A 15919-nucleotide genomic window follows, 5' to 3' on the forward strand; every position below is an offset into this window, starting at 1 on the left:
TGTACATATTTGATGTCATTATCTTTTTAAACAACTGCCCCAACCCTTGTATTTTTTCCAAAAATCCACAATCCCCCCCCCCCAATAAAAACAAAAAACAAATTTGAAACCAAAACTGGTAATGTCCTACCTGGGAACCAGCAATAATGGTCAAGATTTCACTTGAATCTGAAATTATAAATTTTTTTTATTGATGTGCAGACCTATTGGAGATGACATGCCTGTATAGATATTATAACTATTAACAGGGGTCGTTTGTAGAAAAAAAGGTGGTGGAGCTCATCTAGGGATTGTTATGCAGCTGCGGCTACTATTCAATGGACAAGGTGGGAAGGAGGAGGTGGAACTGTCAGAAAGGTTCAGGAGCTGCGCTCCTGTGAGCTCCCGCTGAATCCGAGGCCTGACTATTAATTCTGGATTACATACATGTAAATGGAAAGAGAAATGGAATCACATTATGCATGAAACAGATGATTAAACCTGAGGGGACCATTTTCAAAGTGCAGGAAATAATGATTTCCCCCCACTATTTTGTTTTCCTGAGTTACATTTTTAAAATGTCACATTTGGTGTGAAAAGCAAACATATTTATTATTCAACTAACATAACCTAGCACTGTAAACAATTATAACATTTGGAAATTTGTATAGACAAAACTGCCTTACCAGCTTGTCAGACTAATCTTCCATCTAGCCCCAGTATTGCCTGCTCTAGTTGGTAGCACAATAGACCTTGTGCACAAGGCCTTTCCCAACCCTGTTCCCTGAGATCCTTTTAAAATATAAGCATCAAGGACTGAGTAGATTATATATGCAAAGCATACATTTTGATAACTAATCCATTCCCACTGTGATGTACTTCTCACTGAAACCTTATCTCTACTTTCAGTTGCACTACTACTTGAACAAGATTAAGTATTTCAGTGATCTATGAGGTACCCTATGGTGACTCCATACGAGTCATGAATTCAATATAAAGGCTGAAGAAGACCAAAAGGAAGAAACATAGAAGTGAAGCAGCAGCTGTGAGTGGCAGGCAAGAAGGAGTACGCAACACCCTGGGCAATGTGAAGGAAATTACCCTCTTTCTCCCATCCAAATTACTTAACTTCAGGCAACCCTTGTACAGAAAGGAAGCCCTACCTCCTTATTAGCTGGCAGGTTGATACGCCTTACTCTAGCTTAGTGCCTGCAAGGTAGTGTGTGTAGACTGAAATTTATGTATTTATCAACTTAATCTAAAGACAGTTATTTATAATTAAGGAAAACATTTCAGACAAGAAACTAAAAATACTAAAAGACAAATTAACCCAATGCTTGGATAATAAACAAACAGAGCTGAATATCCATTGGTCGCCAAGTGAACCTCCTAGGAAATAATGTCCAACAAGTCCAACAGGTGTTGTTCAACAACCATAAAGGCCCTCTCTCTGGACATAATTAACCTTGCATCAAGTAGTGGTTGAGCCTTAAGAAGGGTCTCTGAAACAGACCTTAGCATCAGGGTAGTTAGGCCCTCAGTTATTCTGGATCAAAACAGTGTGCAGCAGTACAAGCCAAAATCAGCACTTTGGATGGTACTGTAGAATGCTGGAATAGTTGAGGTGCACTGGGATGGCCAATGGCAGGCTCTGCAGCCTAGCAAAGTAAGCTATGGCACTGTCAGAGGAGGCTTGCCTCCCTTTGTTGGCCAGCCAGCCAGTGCTGATATGATAGCCAGGGGCTGTAGCCAGCTAAGCGCCATTGTCCCCGGACAGGTTTGTGGTCCTGCTAAACATGGGGGAACTGCTCCACCCCCCCCCCCCCTGTGCTGGGCTTTATAATTAAGTGGGTTAACTGTTCTCCAGCCAGGCTCCAGGCAGCAGCAGAAGAGGTGGTGAAGTTGTGGTGTCTCTTGGTTTGCCTGTCCCTTCTCACCTTTTCTAAGATGCATCCCCCCATTAGGCTGTTCCACTGGAAGGAGAAATGGAATTAAAGAGGATGGCACAGGGTTCCCCCTTAGTTTCAGAGCTCTTATAGGAGCTGTATTTGCTAACCTTGGTGTCAAGGCAAAGAGATATACATAATGATGCAAACAGTGGTCAGTGATTTAAATGGTATATGTGTGTTTCCTTCTTCCACTGGTGCAAAAAAACCACCATCTCCTAACCTTTCCCTGTGCTAGTCTTACAGGGATTGTTATTCCCATCTTTTTTTTTTTAAAGTCCCCTTCTAGTACGGTTGTGTTGTAAAATGCATACATGGCTGAATCCAGACCAGCATTTTGATGTGTGTGGACCAGAAAAATGCAACCAAACACACACTTCCACCTCTCATCCTGCTCCCACCTCCAAGCTATCCCATTCACACTGCAAAAAGCTACCACTTCCGAAGTTTGCAGTGCGAGTGAAATGGCCTAGGGGTGGGAGCAAGATGGGAGGTGGATATACGCATTTTGGTTTGACCGCATCCCGTCTGTCTATTGATTCAAAATGATGGTCTGGACTCAGCCCATATGTATTAAGAGTTTTAATAAAAATGTGTGTGTAGTATTTGTTCTTGTTGCGGCTCTCAAACATCTGACATTTATTCTATTTGTCTCTTATGTTAAGCAATTCTGGCCACCTTTGTACTAGTATATATAGTACACTTACATATATTTACAGGAACAGTATAAAGATTCCTGAAATGCACTTGCTACTTGTCCTTTAGAATTCTAAATGAAATAAAAACTCATTATACAGTTCATTTGCAATTATTCCACTTGAGGGCAAAATAATGTTCAAAAACTTGAAAGATTTCCAGTTTTTGCAAAACATGAGGGGATCAGGACATATATTAGTCACTAAAATATGATATACCCAGAAAATAACAGATAACATTAGATGTCCCTTACATTTCATAATGCCATCTTCTTCTTTACCCTCTACATTCTCTATTGATTGAAAGTATTATATTCAGCAATAACATAAACAATGACATTCCTATATATTTATTACTTCTTTTTCAATCCCACTGTTCCTCAGGGCAGTGGCCCAAGCTTACCCAATGATTTTCATGGCTGAATTTTGGAGTTGAAAACAGTCCAGTACTTCTTTTACTGTATCACACTGATACAGCCCAATATTTTGTCACCACAAAGGAAATCTAAGCAGAAGCAAGCCCAATGTTATTCTGGGGCTTAGTTCTAGGAAAATGTCTTTAGGAGTGTAATTAACAGTACAATCCTATACACATCTAAATCCATTGAACTCAATGAACTTATGGAGAGGGGCCATGGCTTAGACGCTCTGCTTTTGAATATCATACATATCAAGGTCAGCCTGTAATTACTATGTATTAAATAAGATGTATAAATAATTTGAAGAATGTTGAATTAATTTTATATAATAATTTCATATACATATTGTTTTTAGTCTAAACACTGTGGAAGATTCGTATATTAAGAAATTGAAACAAAGAAATTAAAGCACCTGGGTCTTCATCTGAAGAACTTTTGCTAAAATAGGGACTTTATTTCCTTATATTCCTTACACTGTCTAGTGTCAGATTTGGATTTTTTGTGTAATATACTATTAGAGTCTCTGCTTGACATGCAAAGATCCCAGGTTCCATCCCCAGCATCTCCACTTAAAAGGACCAGGTAGTAGGTTATGCAGAAGACCTCTGCCTGAGACCCTGGAGAGCCACTGCCAGTCTGAGTGGACAATACTGACTTTGATTGACCGATGGTCTGATTCAGTATAAAGCAGTGCCATGTGTTCATGTATGTTCATGTGTAAAAGGATAACTGTTCAGACAAAACTGCAAGGACTTTATTGGCTGTCTAGAATAAGATCTATTCTTTCCCAATTGTCTTTTCTAGTTAATAAAATTCAGAATTGCTGACAGCTCCCTGTGATAAGATTAATGAATGGATGAATAACCATGTGAGAAGATTAATGAATGAAATTTAGACAACTGGTGGACATATACTTGCCCCATAGAACTACTCAAGTGAAAGATATAATACATTCTGAAGGGAACAGAATGTCAGTAATTAGTGAAATTCCTTGATGTTTTCATACATATCTAGGATTTTCATGTTCTAACCCCAACATCAGCATGATAATTGGCTACATGATAGTTGGAGGTTGCTGATAACTCCCTTGATTTCTGTACAGATAACCCCTTATCCTCTCTCAGCCAATCAGCTCCATAGCTGCGTCTCTGCCCCTTGGCTGAGTTGGGCCCTCACTTTGCCTCAGCTCTGCATTCATACTGGCCAGCTGGGCTTCAGGGGCATGATTGACACAGCCATGCCTTCCTGCCAAATCTCCATTGGCCTGCTAAGTTGTGGGAAAGGCATCAGCCTCTGGCTGCTGTTGGAGGCATGTCCCCACCACTCCGATATGGCTTATTGAACCCCCTGGGCAGACTCCTGCAGAGCATCACTATGGTAAATGACAGCATCAACTGGGATGGGGCAGGGTGTGTTGCCCATTCCTGGACATATTATAGTAACAAACAATATCTGGGTTCTGCTATTACTGAAAACAGCACCAGATATCTAAATGCTGAAATTCCGTGACCATTCAGAGATGCTCTTTAAAGACCATCAAATCCCCCCTCCCCTTTAAGGGTACAACAAATATTTAGAAAATTAGTTTTGATTACTTGATTCACCTAAGCAGTGAAAATTATCTTTGATTCACCTTTGCTCTGAACTGTCATCTCTCTGTTGTAAGAAGGGTCTGCATCTGTTGCTAGCTTGGCGCTTTATTAAATCTTTAATAATGCCATTAGACCTTATTTTCCAAAAGCAGAGATCAATACATTGCTGCATGGATAACATCATTTCTGACCTTTTTTGTTTCATATCAGTTTTATTAAACTAAGAGACCTCATTCGAAGACTGAGCATTATCTTATGAAAGCAACCTTTTTTTTTGCACTGAGGAAGTAGATATATTCTCATTCCTTAAAAAAGAACTGGGCCAGCATGTGGTTACAAATAACAATATAGGCTTTGATAACCATAGCAGAGTGATGATGACTTATGAGCTCCAATGTCTCTTAGTCTCTTCTCCTCTAGGAGGGCCTGGTCGATACATGCAATGGACTGAAGTGGTAATGATGTCATTGGATAGACTGCATTGCTTTGTACAGAAGATGTTTTGGAAGCTTCCCACACTAATAATTCCCTGTAGGTAGAAAATGAGCATTAAACTTGAAGGGCTGGGCTAGAATATTTCTCTCTAATACTTTTTTAAAAAAAATAATAGCAATGAATGTTTATATGAAGAAGTATTAAAATATGAGTCTTTCCACTTATCATCTGAAGAGCTCATTATACCACCTCAGAATTCCACCATTTCATTCTGCAACAAGTGCAGACCAAGCTTTAGGCCCTCTCCAAGCTCCTTTTATCTCCATCTCTCAGCACTATTGTGATCCAAGGAAGTGGCTTCCTCATGGTGAGATTCCCAATTACATGCAGCCAATGTTCCCTCTAAGCTGTGGAGTCTTAGCAAAAATTCTCCTTTGTGAGCTACTGGCATTGAAGTTGTGAGCTACTGGCATTAAAGTTGTGAGTTACTGCATAAATTAGTTTGCTCTAGGGCCATTTTTCCTGAGCTGAGTCCAAAATGTGTGAGCTGGAGGCTAAAAAATTGTTGCCTATCTCACACTACTCAGTTTAGAGGGAACACTGCATGCAACTAAAGCATATATGCAACATCTCCCAGGTGCAGTTCCAAATTTTGGTGGGGTGGCCCTTGGTAGAAGAATGACCAGGCATCTCCTCTACTCACAAAGCCCCCTTTCCCATGTACCCCTGATCTGCTTACAAGCATTCCCTCCACCTGCCCCAACTTTCTTTGATAGCAGAAGCCAGTGCTTAAAGCTGGGATTTCAGATGGCAGAGTGTGAGGTAATGAGGTAAGGATGCATGGACGGGTGACAGGGAAGGTGAATGGACGGGGGACGGTGGGAGTGGGACTAACTGGAAACCACAGGTCCCAACAGATGCCCCACTTCAGGGTATGCTGACACCACCCCTCACTGAAGTTGTCACCAACTCACAGTTTGTACCCCTGGTAGAATGAGCTAATCCCATAACGCATGTGTTGGTGAAGGGGGGTGCAGTCGCTTCCTTCAGAAAAGTTAGTTATTTGGGGGAGCAGAGTTTTGCCTATCTTGTTTTTAAATTAAAACAGTGCAGTGACAAAATTTGGTAGGCTCTTCAGTCCAAATAGCATCTATCAGATTAGTTCTTCAGGTATAAGTACATGTCTTAGTAGCAATGATGTCTGGCTGCTCCCCTTTTTAAAAATGCTGATGCTCTTTTCTGTGAGCAAATGGACTCAAGCAGAATTTGAATTCTCATAGTGTGAGGAGTTGCACAGCCAAATATAAAGAAGTGTCTCAGAAAACCATTCAGTCCCACAACCTTCTGTGCCTCTCAATGCTTTCTCAGACTTTGAGAAATTCAACACTATATCCATTGTGACACCAATCCACCCAGCTCATGTGAAAATCTTCAGGACCCCAAGGCAGGACAGATGGGGAATTGCACCATTTGCCCCCCCCAGTTGGAAGAACGAGACAAACATGGTGTATTGGATGAACAAACAGGGCAACTTTATTGGAAAACCATGGCATGGGGCAACCTAAACTACCGGACAGGCCAAGGGAAACCCCTGACCCTTCCCTGTCCGGACAAAGCGAGCAACCCCACCCCCGGCAGTAGCCAGTTTGCACTGGCTAATGCCAGGCCGGCAAAGGGCGGGAATACCCTCAAGTGGCCATGCCGCACACCCAGGAGCAGCCTGCCAGAAAAGGGAACCCTATAGCGGGCATCACAGCAGGGAGCCATACAGCCCAGCTGCCGTCCCATCCCGCCACTTCCCCTGAAACAGGGAAAACCGAGGGTGCTCACCGGTTACCTACATAGCCCAAATCAAACTCTTGCCAACTTAAAGTTACCAAAATCCCTCAATGCAAAACCTCAATGCAAACAGTACAAGGTAGGCAAAACACACCCCATCCATAACCAGTCGGTTGAGATGAAAAAATTCCTACCTGGCCCCAAAACACAGTGACCGAAAAAGCCTGTACTATTGCAGGGTGGGCCAAAAGCGCCCAAGAACTGCGCCACTGGAGGCGTGGCTGGGACTGATAAAGCCCCAGTCCATGCCCCCACACATCCCCAGATGAGTGGAGGTCCGTTTGCCTCGACTCCATCCAGGGAGGCAAACATAGCCCCCGCCCTACGCCGCCGTACAGCGGCGTTGGCGGGAAGGGACCGCATTGCCCCCCCCCCCCCGGTCAGAAGAATGAGACAAACACGTTGTATTGGATAAACAAATAGGGCAACTTTATTGAACAACCACAGCATGGGGCAACCTAAACTACCAGACAGGCCAAGGGAAACCCCTGAATTTCCCTGTCCGGACAGGGCGAGCCACCCCGCCCCCGGCAGTAGCCAGTTTGCACTGGCTAATGCCAGGCTGGCGAAGGCCAGGAATACTCTCAAGTGGCCATGCCACACACCCAGGAGCAGCCTGCCAGAGGAGGGAACCCTATAGCAGGCATCACAGCAGAGAGCCATACAGCCCAGCTGCTGTCCCATCCCGCCACTTCCCCTGAAACAGGGAAAACTGAGGGTGCTCACCGGTGACCTACATAGCCCAATTCAAACTCCTGCCACCACAAAGCCAAGCCTCCGCTTAGGCACTTGCGCCCACCGGTTGGCCCAAGGCCAACCGCAGCCCCAGCCGTAGTTCATGGAAAAATGCCCTGTTGCCTTTCATGGACAGGTGGACACCGTCCTGCCGATATAGGTCCGCCAACTCCGACCTTATGGCAGGGTGAGGCGAGAGCCAGTTTGGTGTAGTGGTTAAGTATGTGGACTCTTATCTGGGAGAACCGGGTTTGATTCCCCACTCCTCCACTTGCACCTGCTGGAATGGCCTTGGGTAAGCCATAGCTCTGGCAGAAGTTGTCCTTGAAAGGGCAGCTGCTGTGGGAGCCCTCTCCAGCCCCACCCACCTCACAAGGTGTTTGTTGTGGGGGAGGAAGGTAAAGGTATTCCCGCCGCCACCTGGATGCTTACCCCCAGGTCTGGGCTTGGACTTATTGCACGCTGACAAGGCATGCGAACCCCCACACAGCCAGCACTCATGCTTATACTTACACGTTTTCCTGTTGCATACTCCCTGCGACATGTATTCCCAACACAGCAGCCGGGGTTGAACTGACTGCCCGCTGCTGTAAGGGGACCCACTACACTCGCCTGTTTACTCAAAAGATGACCACTGTCAGACCTGTCACCAGTATTAGGCTTAGACAGAGACATAAGATGCAGCCACAGCTGCTGGTTAATCTGATCCCAGGGAATTGCGGGGTTCAATGCCGCCCTCATACAGAACTCCTCGTTGTACTGCAACCATGCAGCATCCGAGAAGTCCGTATATGCCTTGTATATAATGTCACAATATTGGAATAGCGGAGCCGCCCATAGAGGCTGTGCTCGCGCTATTACCCCTGCATAAATCAAAAACCCTGGTAACCAGTTAGCCCAATTCCTCTCAACCTTTCTCCGTTTGAGTTTCTCCTTGTCCTTATCCTCTAGTTCATCCTTGTCCTTCTTCTCATGCTCCCTATAAAGAAGGCTAAAGACATCCACATACTTCCCATGCAAAATCTTTTCCCTGGTAGCAACCGTCAGATGCTCCACTAGGGGCATGGCGGTGTCTCCAAACAGACGACACTGAAAAGGGACTGCTCCATAGGGAGTCAGGGCCAAACCCCATCCACCCCATTGGGCTGCTGGCCATCCAGCTGGCCATTGACCATAAAGCTGTTTCCCCCATGGTAAAGACCCCACTGACGACTGCTGTGTTGGAGCCCCCTGCGAGGTAGATTGAGTAACAGCAGTTGAAGAAACCTGAGTAGGCCCACAAGGAAAAACCTGCCCTTGAGCCCCAGGGACCCAAGCCCCTGGAACACCAGGCAGGTTAGGTGACCCCCCACACCACCAGGACCAAACATAGCTATGAAGCCAGCCACAACCACCCCAAGGCCACCCGCTATTATTATCTGAACTGCAGTGCTTACCATCTGGGTCTTCAACATTAACCGCTACCACCACCGGTGCTGGAACCCCACCTCTCCCCGAGAGACTTGCCCCATCCGAAGTGTTGCCTTCTCCATCAGAATCGGAGTTGTTGTCTGGTGGATCCCGGCTCGGCTCTCCAGAAGTACCAGCCCGAGCAGCCATATCCTGTAAAGTAGAAAGACAAGCCAGAACCTCCTGCTCAAAAGCCCTGGTAGAAGTCCTTGCTGTTTTACGACCCCTGACGAGCCCAGTTGACCCAGGGTCCAAACCCTGCTGCCGTTCCAATGCACCAAGCTGTTCAATTATAGCTCGCCTGGTGCATGCCTCCTCTTTCTCCCCTGGGCGCTCAGTAGGCATGTGCCTCCTATGCACTCCCTTAATGGGCTGCTTGCCCTTAGATACCCCCTGACCCTTTTTGGGGGCCATAGCCCAGTCGTCACTACCCTTAAAAACCACTTCATGGGGGTGTAGCTATACAGAAAAACAGGGGGGGAGCCCTACTCACCCACCCCTGTGCAACCCAGGAAGGGGGGGTGGCAGCCAACCACAGCACCGCTAGCTTCCTCCCTAGAAAAGGACCACCCCTGCCCAACAACGAAGGCCCTCCTGGCCAGGGGAGCCAACAGCACACGCTCCCAAAACCTGTCTCGGGCCCACACCGTCCGAAGCGGGTACAGCCGACAGTCCCAGTCACTCCTAACGATGAGGAGGGCAAAAGGGGAGGGGGGGAAGAGCGGGCCGAGCAACGCTCCTCTGCTCCGCTCGAAAGCCGTGCCGGTAGCTCAGGGGCTGAAGAAACTGCACGCCCCCCGCTCTCCCCGAACGCCATGACGCCAAGGACGCAGGCCGCCGCCCGATCAGCCAGGAGCACTGGAAGACGCTCCTGCTCAGCTGAAAGCACCCGAGAACCGCGCCACTGGAGGCGTGGCTGGGACTGATAAAGCCCCAGTCCACACCCCCACACATCCCCGGATGGGCGTAGGTCTGTTTGCCTCGACTCCATCTGAGGAGGCAAACACGGCCCCTGCCCTATGCTGCTGTACAGTGGCGGGAAGGGACCGCATTATCTTCACAACAGTGAACTTCATAATTTGTTATTGTTAAAGCCTTAGAGAAGCTTACTGGAAATGGAGTCTATTTCAATGAATGGGATTTAGTTCCTTGTAAATCTCCAAGCATAACTGGGATGCCAAATATAGGATTTCCATTAATGTTGATATGCCTTTACTTTATGCATTTTCAGATGGATGAGGGGAAGCTTCATAGATTGTACAGTGAGGATGATGGTCACACACCAACACTAGATTTTGCATATGCACAGTGCAATCCTAAAGAGAGTCACACCCTTCTAAGCCTATTGAATTCAATTGACTTAGAAAGGTCTAACTCTGTTTAGGATTGTACTGTTCAGCCAACTGATTTCAGTGGGCTTAAGTGAATTTAGCTCAGTGCTGGATCATGACCAGCAGCTTTGACTGCAATCCTGCCAGAGGCTGATTAACTTCCATTCAACTTCAGTAGGATTTACATAGCCCGCATGCAGGATTGCTGCCCATGCCAATGATATCTGGTTTGTTTTAGAGCCTGAAGTGGAGATGCAATTAATTACAACAAAATACATCTTAAAGTTGGTGACTTGTAAGAAAACAACCAGCAATTTCTTAACAGCTACTTGAGAGATTGATAGATGCTGCAGGTTCTTTAACTATTAACTTCTTTTATGATGCTGTGAGTTTGCTGTCTGATTACAGTGAATGGGTCTATTATTATGGTTTCGCCATAAAGTGATGCCTGATTAGGGTCTTGGATTTCGACAAAAGAATGTTTATGTTTCTTAATGCCTGTAGATGTTTCTTGAATCAGCAATTTACCTGCAGGGGTGGGTCTGTGATGAATGCTTGGTAGAGTTCCAGTAAAAAATGCTTTCAGTGTGTTGTCTTATTTTGGTCAATGTTACAAAATATGGCTGTTAAATTTAGTGAAGTTTGCCTTCAAACTCCATATCTGAAAGTTGACTGAAGGACATGCCTCTGTGGTGTAGATGTTATCAGGGCTTTTTTTGTAGCAGGAACTCCTTTGCATATTAGGCCATACCCCCTGATGTAGCCAGTCCTCCTAGAGCTTACAGTAGGCTCTGTACTAAGAGCCTTGTAAGCTCTTGGCAGATTGGCTACCTCAGAGGGCTGGGGCCTAATATGCAAAGAAGTTCCTGCTACAAAAAAAGCCCTGGATGTTAGACTCCAGTCCAAAACTTAGCCAAGAAGTTCACTGGATGACTTTGGCCAGTCATTTTCTCTCTCAATCTATCCTACTTTACAGGGTTATTTTGAGGATAAAATGGGAAAGGGAGAATGATATAAGATCCTTGGAGAAAGAGTGAGTTAAGAATACTAAACAGATAAAAGCACTCTAGGGGTGAGTGCACTCTAGGGATGAGTGCTCATTCTTAAGAGTGAGTTAAGAATACTAAACAGATAAAAGCACTCTAGGTGATGGGTGTGATGTAGGGTTGCCAAGTCCAATTCAATAAATATCTGGGGACTTTGGGGGTGGAGCCAGGAAACATTATGGGTGGAGCCAAGATCAAGGCTGTGACAAGCATAACAACTCCAAAGGGAGTTCTGGCCCTCACATTTAAAGGGACGGCACACCTTTTCAATTCCTTCCTTCCACAGGAAATAATGAAGGATAGGGGCACCTTCTTTTGAGGCTCAAAGAATTGGACTCCCTGGTCCAACCTTTTTGAAACTTGGGGGGTATTTTGGGGAGAGGCACTAGATGCTATACTGAAAATTTGGTGCCTCTACCCCACCTGAGGATTGGCAACCCTAGTGTGATGACATCATTTCTGGGTGATGTCATCACACTAGGGACATTATGTGCAGCAACAACGCCCTGCCCCCCACTTCAGGAAAGCTCCCTCCCACCTTCTTTCAGTGAGAGCATAAACCCAAAATGATAAAAGGAGCACCTATAGCTTAAAGCAACAGAAGCCCTCAGTGGCTGTTGCTAAGCAACCACAGTAACTTACCTGTATGACTCACCTAGGCCTGGCTGCTTGCTACTGTTCAGTATGAAAGCCAGCCTGGCATAGCAGTTAGAACTTCATGGTGGGGTCTGGAAGAACCCTCAAAAAATTGTGTAGGGAACACTCAAAGAATTGGATGGTGGCACCTCACTTTCCCTTGTATTCCCTTCCCTACACTATCCTACCCTCCTCCTGGCAACCAACATATCATCTCCTCTTTCCTTGCCTTCTAGTCTTCTTGCTTCACATTCTCCTTCTCAGTCATTCACCAGCCTATTTTTTTTTATCTGCCTGCCATCTTCAGTTATGTTTCTTATTGTTTTCCTTAATTTATATCCCACATTTCTCCATAGTGGCTTACATTATTCTCCTCTTTTTATTTGCACAACAAACCTGTGAGGTAGGTTAGACTGAAAGTATGTGACCAATCCAAAGTTACCCAGTGAGCTTCCCCAGCAAGACAGGGATTCAAATCTAGGTCTCCCAGAACCTACTTTGAAAGTCTGCTACTCCACACTGGTTTTCATAGGGTAGCTGCTGATGAACAGTAGCAAGCAGCCAGGTCTATTTGATACTACAAAATGGGTAGTATCAAGTCGCTTTCTGCCAGGTCCAGTTTTCCCAACCACCAGGTGGGCGACAGGAGAAAACCCTAAGGTTCCGTGTTAACCAACCCCCAAATAAGTAATTACAGTATTTTTAACAAATCTCTATAATATTCAAAACAGTCTCAATCAAAAACATTTCACAAACACCCATAGTACAGAACACCCATAGTGAATACGAAGGAAGGACTCAAATACAGAGTAATACAGAATGCTATCTATATATTGCAGCCACTGGTCCTTTCACAGTCAAAGGAATCCTCGGTCCAACAGCTCCTGAGGAAACCATGTAATGTTCCAATTCCAAATTCAGTCTTGTACATAGCATAACACAGCAACAAGATAGTACTTTAAATTCCCTCATTTCACTTGAAGTTTTAACCAGCTGTGTAAAGAGAAACACTGCTTACAAAAAGTCCAAAAACATTTTAAAAGCAATAATATGCACACCACCTGTAAATATACATGATGTCAAACAAACTACCACCTATAAGCATACATACATTTCAAACAAACTGAGAGCCGGTTTGGTGTAGTGGTTAAGTGTGTGGACTCTTATCTGGGAGAATTGGGTTTGATTTCCCACTCCACATACAGCTGCTGGAATGGCCTTGGGTCAGCCAATAGCTCTTGTAGGAATTGTCCTTGAAAGGGCAGCTGCTGTAAGAGCTCTCTCAGCCCCACCTACCTCACAGGACGTCTGTTGTGGGGGGAAGGTTAAGAAGATTGTGACCACTCTGAGATTCAGAGGTGGGATAGAAATCCAATATCATCTTCATCATCATCATCATGAGCATGGCAAGATTCCATCTTTTTGCACACAATCAAGTTACAGTCTCAAAGGTGTGCATTGCCCATTTCACATAAATACTCACACAGGTGTGAGCAATTAACAGTGTTCCTTAAAGTACAGTATACCATCTATAACCTCCATGTAGTTAACCAGTTTTTATGCAGTTTTATACACTTCAAGATTACATGCAAGCCTCACTCATGAAAAGAACAGAACATCACACAACCATATCCAAATATGTAATCCAAAAATCAAAGAAAACAGGAAAAATCCCACTCATTATTGAGCCCTAGTGGCATGAGGGAATGTAATCTAAAAATCCACTGCATTTCTTCCTGATGTAACCATTTATTGGCATCACACTTGCAGTACAATCTGGGTGTGAATTTTGTGATGACAAATACCTAAAGGAGTCCATGTCATTCTGGAGGGTCCAAAAATGCTCCACGAGAGGAGCCTCAAGCATGTATATGTATCAAGCGTGTAGTACTCCCGACATAAATTTTAAAACACGGGCATAAAACTGCATAAATACACATTTTAGTCCTGCAGGTGGTTGTGTCTTTAAGAGTTATTTTATAGCCAGATTTGGGGTTTGTATACTCTTTAATTTGTAAACAAGCCGAACAGGTAGCACAACTTCCACATTAGAAGTGCACTCATGTTGTTATATGTTGTCAGGTCTGTTCTAATTAGTGTTCTAATGCTTCTTGCTCTCCCAAAGCCCATTCTAGGTAAATTCTGGCAACCCAGTAGATCCTTAACAATAAACCAACATTTCTTAATAATATTTTGAATTGGGTGTGTCAGTGGAGAAAATTGTAAAGCACACATAATAATCTCCTTATCTCCAGCTGCCTGTCTTTCCTCAAACAGGGCGGATCTTAAACATGACTCGGCTCTTTTCTTAGCTCTATCTAACACAGACCCGGGATAGCCTCTGTCTTCAAACTGGGCATGTAAACGATATTTCTCCTTACAGACATCCATCCAATGGGTGGAGTTTCTTTTAGCCTGAATCATTTGGCTGTAGGGTAAGCTTTTGCGGAGATGTGCCAGGGTAACACATGATGATGTGCCAGGTGACAAACTTGTGGATCTCCTGACAAAAATATGTCATCTTTCTTTAAAATCTGCCTCCATTCCTGAGGACTGGAATGTAGTTATTGTCACCCCTATCTTCAAAAAGGGTTCCAGAGGAGATCCAGGAAATCACAGGCCAGTCAGTCTGACATCAATACCAGGTAGGTTGGTGGAAACCGTTATTAAAGAGAGAATTAGTAGGCACATTGATGAACAAAAGTCATCGAGGAAGACTCAGCATGGATTCTGTAAGGGAAGATCTTGTATCACGAACCAGTTAGTGTTCTTTGAAGGGGTGAACAAACATGTGGACAAGGATGACCCAACAGGTGCTGTTTACTAGACTTCCAGAAAGCTGTTGATAAAGATTCTCATCAAAGGCTCCTAAGTAAGCTTAATAGTCATGAGGTAAAAAGGACAAGTCCTCACATGGATCAAAAACTGGCTAATTAACAGGGAACAGGGATTGAGTATAAATGGGCAATTTTCACAGCAGAGGGTGGTAAACAATGGGGTACCACAGGGCTCAGTACTGGGTCTGTTGCTTTTTAACTTGTTCAGTAATGATTTGGAGCTGGGAATCAGCAGTGAAGTGGCTAAATTTTCAGATGACACTACATTGTTCAGGGTGGTGAGAACCAGGGAGGATTGTGAGGCACTCCAAAGGAATCTGTCAAAGCTGGGCAAGTGAGCATCAATGTGGCCAAATGCAAAGCCAAAAATCTTAATTATAAATACATTTTGATGGGGTCTGAACTGGTGGATACTGACCAAGAGAAAGATCTTGGCATCATGGTAGATAACTCACTGAAAATGCCAGTCTATGACTGCAAAAGAAAAGGCCAACACTATGCTGGGAATGATTAGGAAGGGAATTGAAAACAAATCAGCCAATATCATAATGCCCCTGTATAAATTGATGGTGTGGCCTCATTTGGAATACCGTGTACAATTCTGGTCACCACACCTCAAAAAAGTTATTATAGCTTTGGGAAAAGTCCAGAAAAGGGCAACTAGAATAATTAAAGGGTTGGAACACTTTCCCTATGAAGAAAAGTTAAAGGGCTTGGGCTCTTTAACTTGGAGAAATGACAACTAAGGGGTTGCATGATAGAGGTTTACAAGATTATGCATGGGATAGAAGGAAAAGAAGCACTTTTCTCCCTTTCTCACAATACAAGAACTTGTGGGCACTCAATGAAATTGCTGAGCAATTGGGTTAGAATGGATAAAAGGAAGTTACTTCTTTACCTAAAGAATGATTAACACATGTAATTCACTGCTACAAGAGGTGGTGGCAGCTACAAGCATAGACAGCTTCAAGAGGGGATTG

The sequence above is a fragment of the Heteronotia binoei genome, chromosome 1 (genome assembly GCF_032191835.1).
Source record: "Heteronotia binoei isolate CCM8104 ecotype False Entrance Well chromosome 1, APGP_CSIRO_Hbin_v1, whole genome shotgun sequence".
NCBI lineage: Eukaryota > Metazoa > Chordata > Lepidosauria > Squamata > Gekkonidae > Heteronotia > Heteronotia binoei.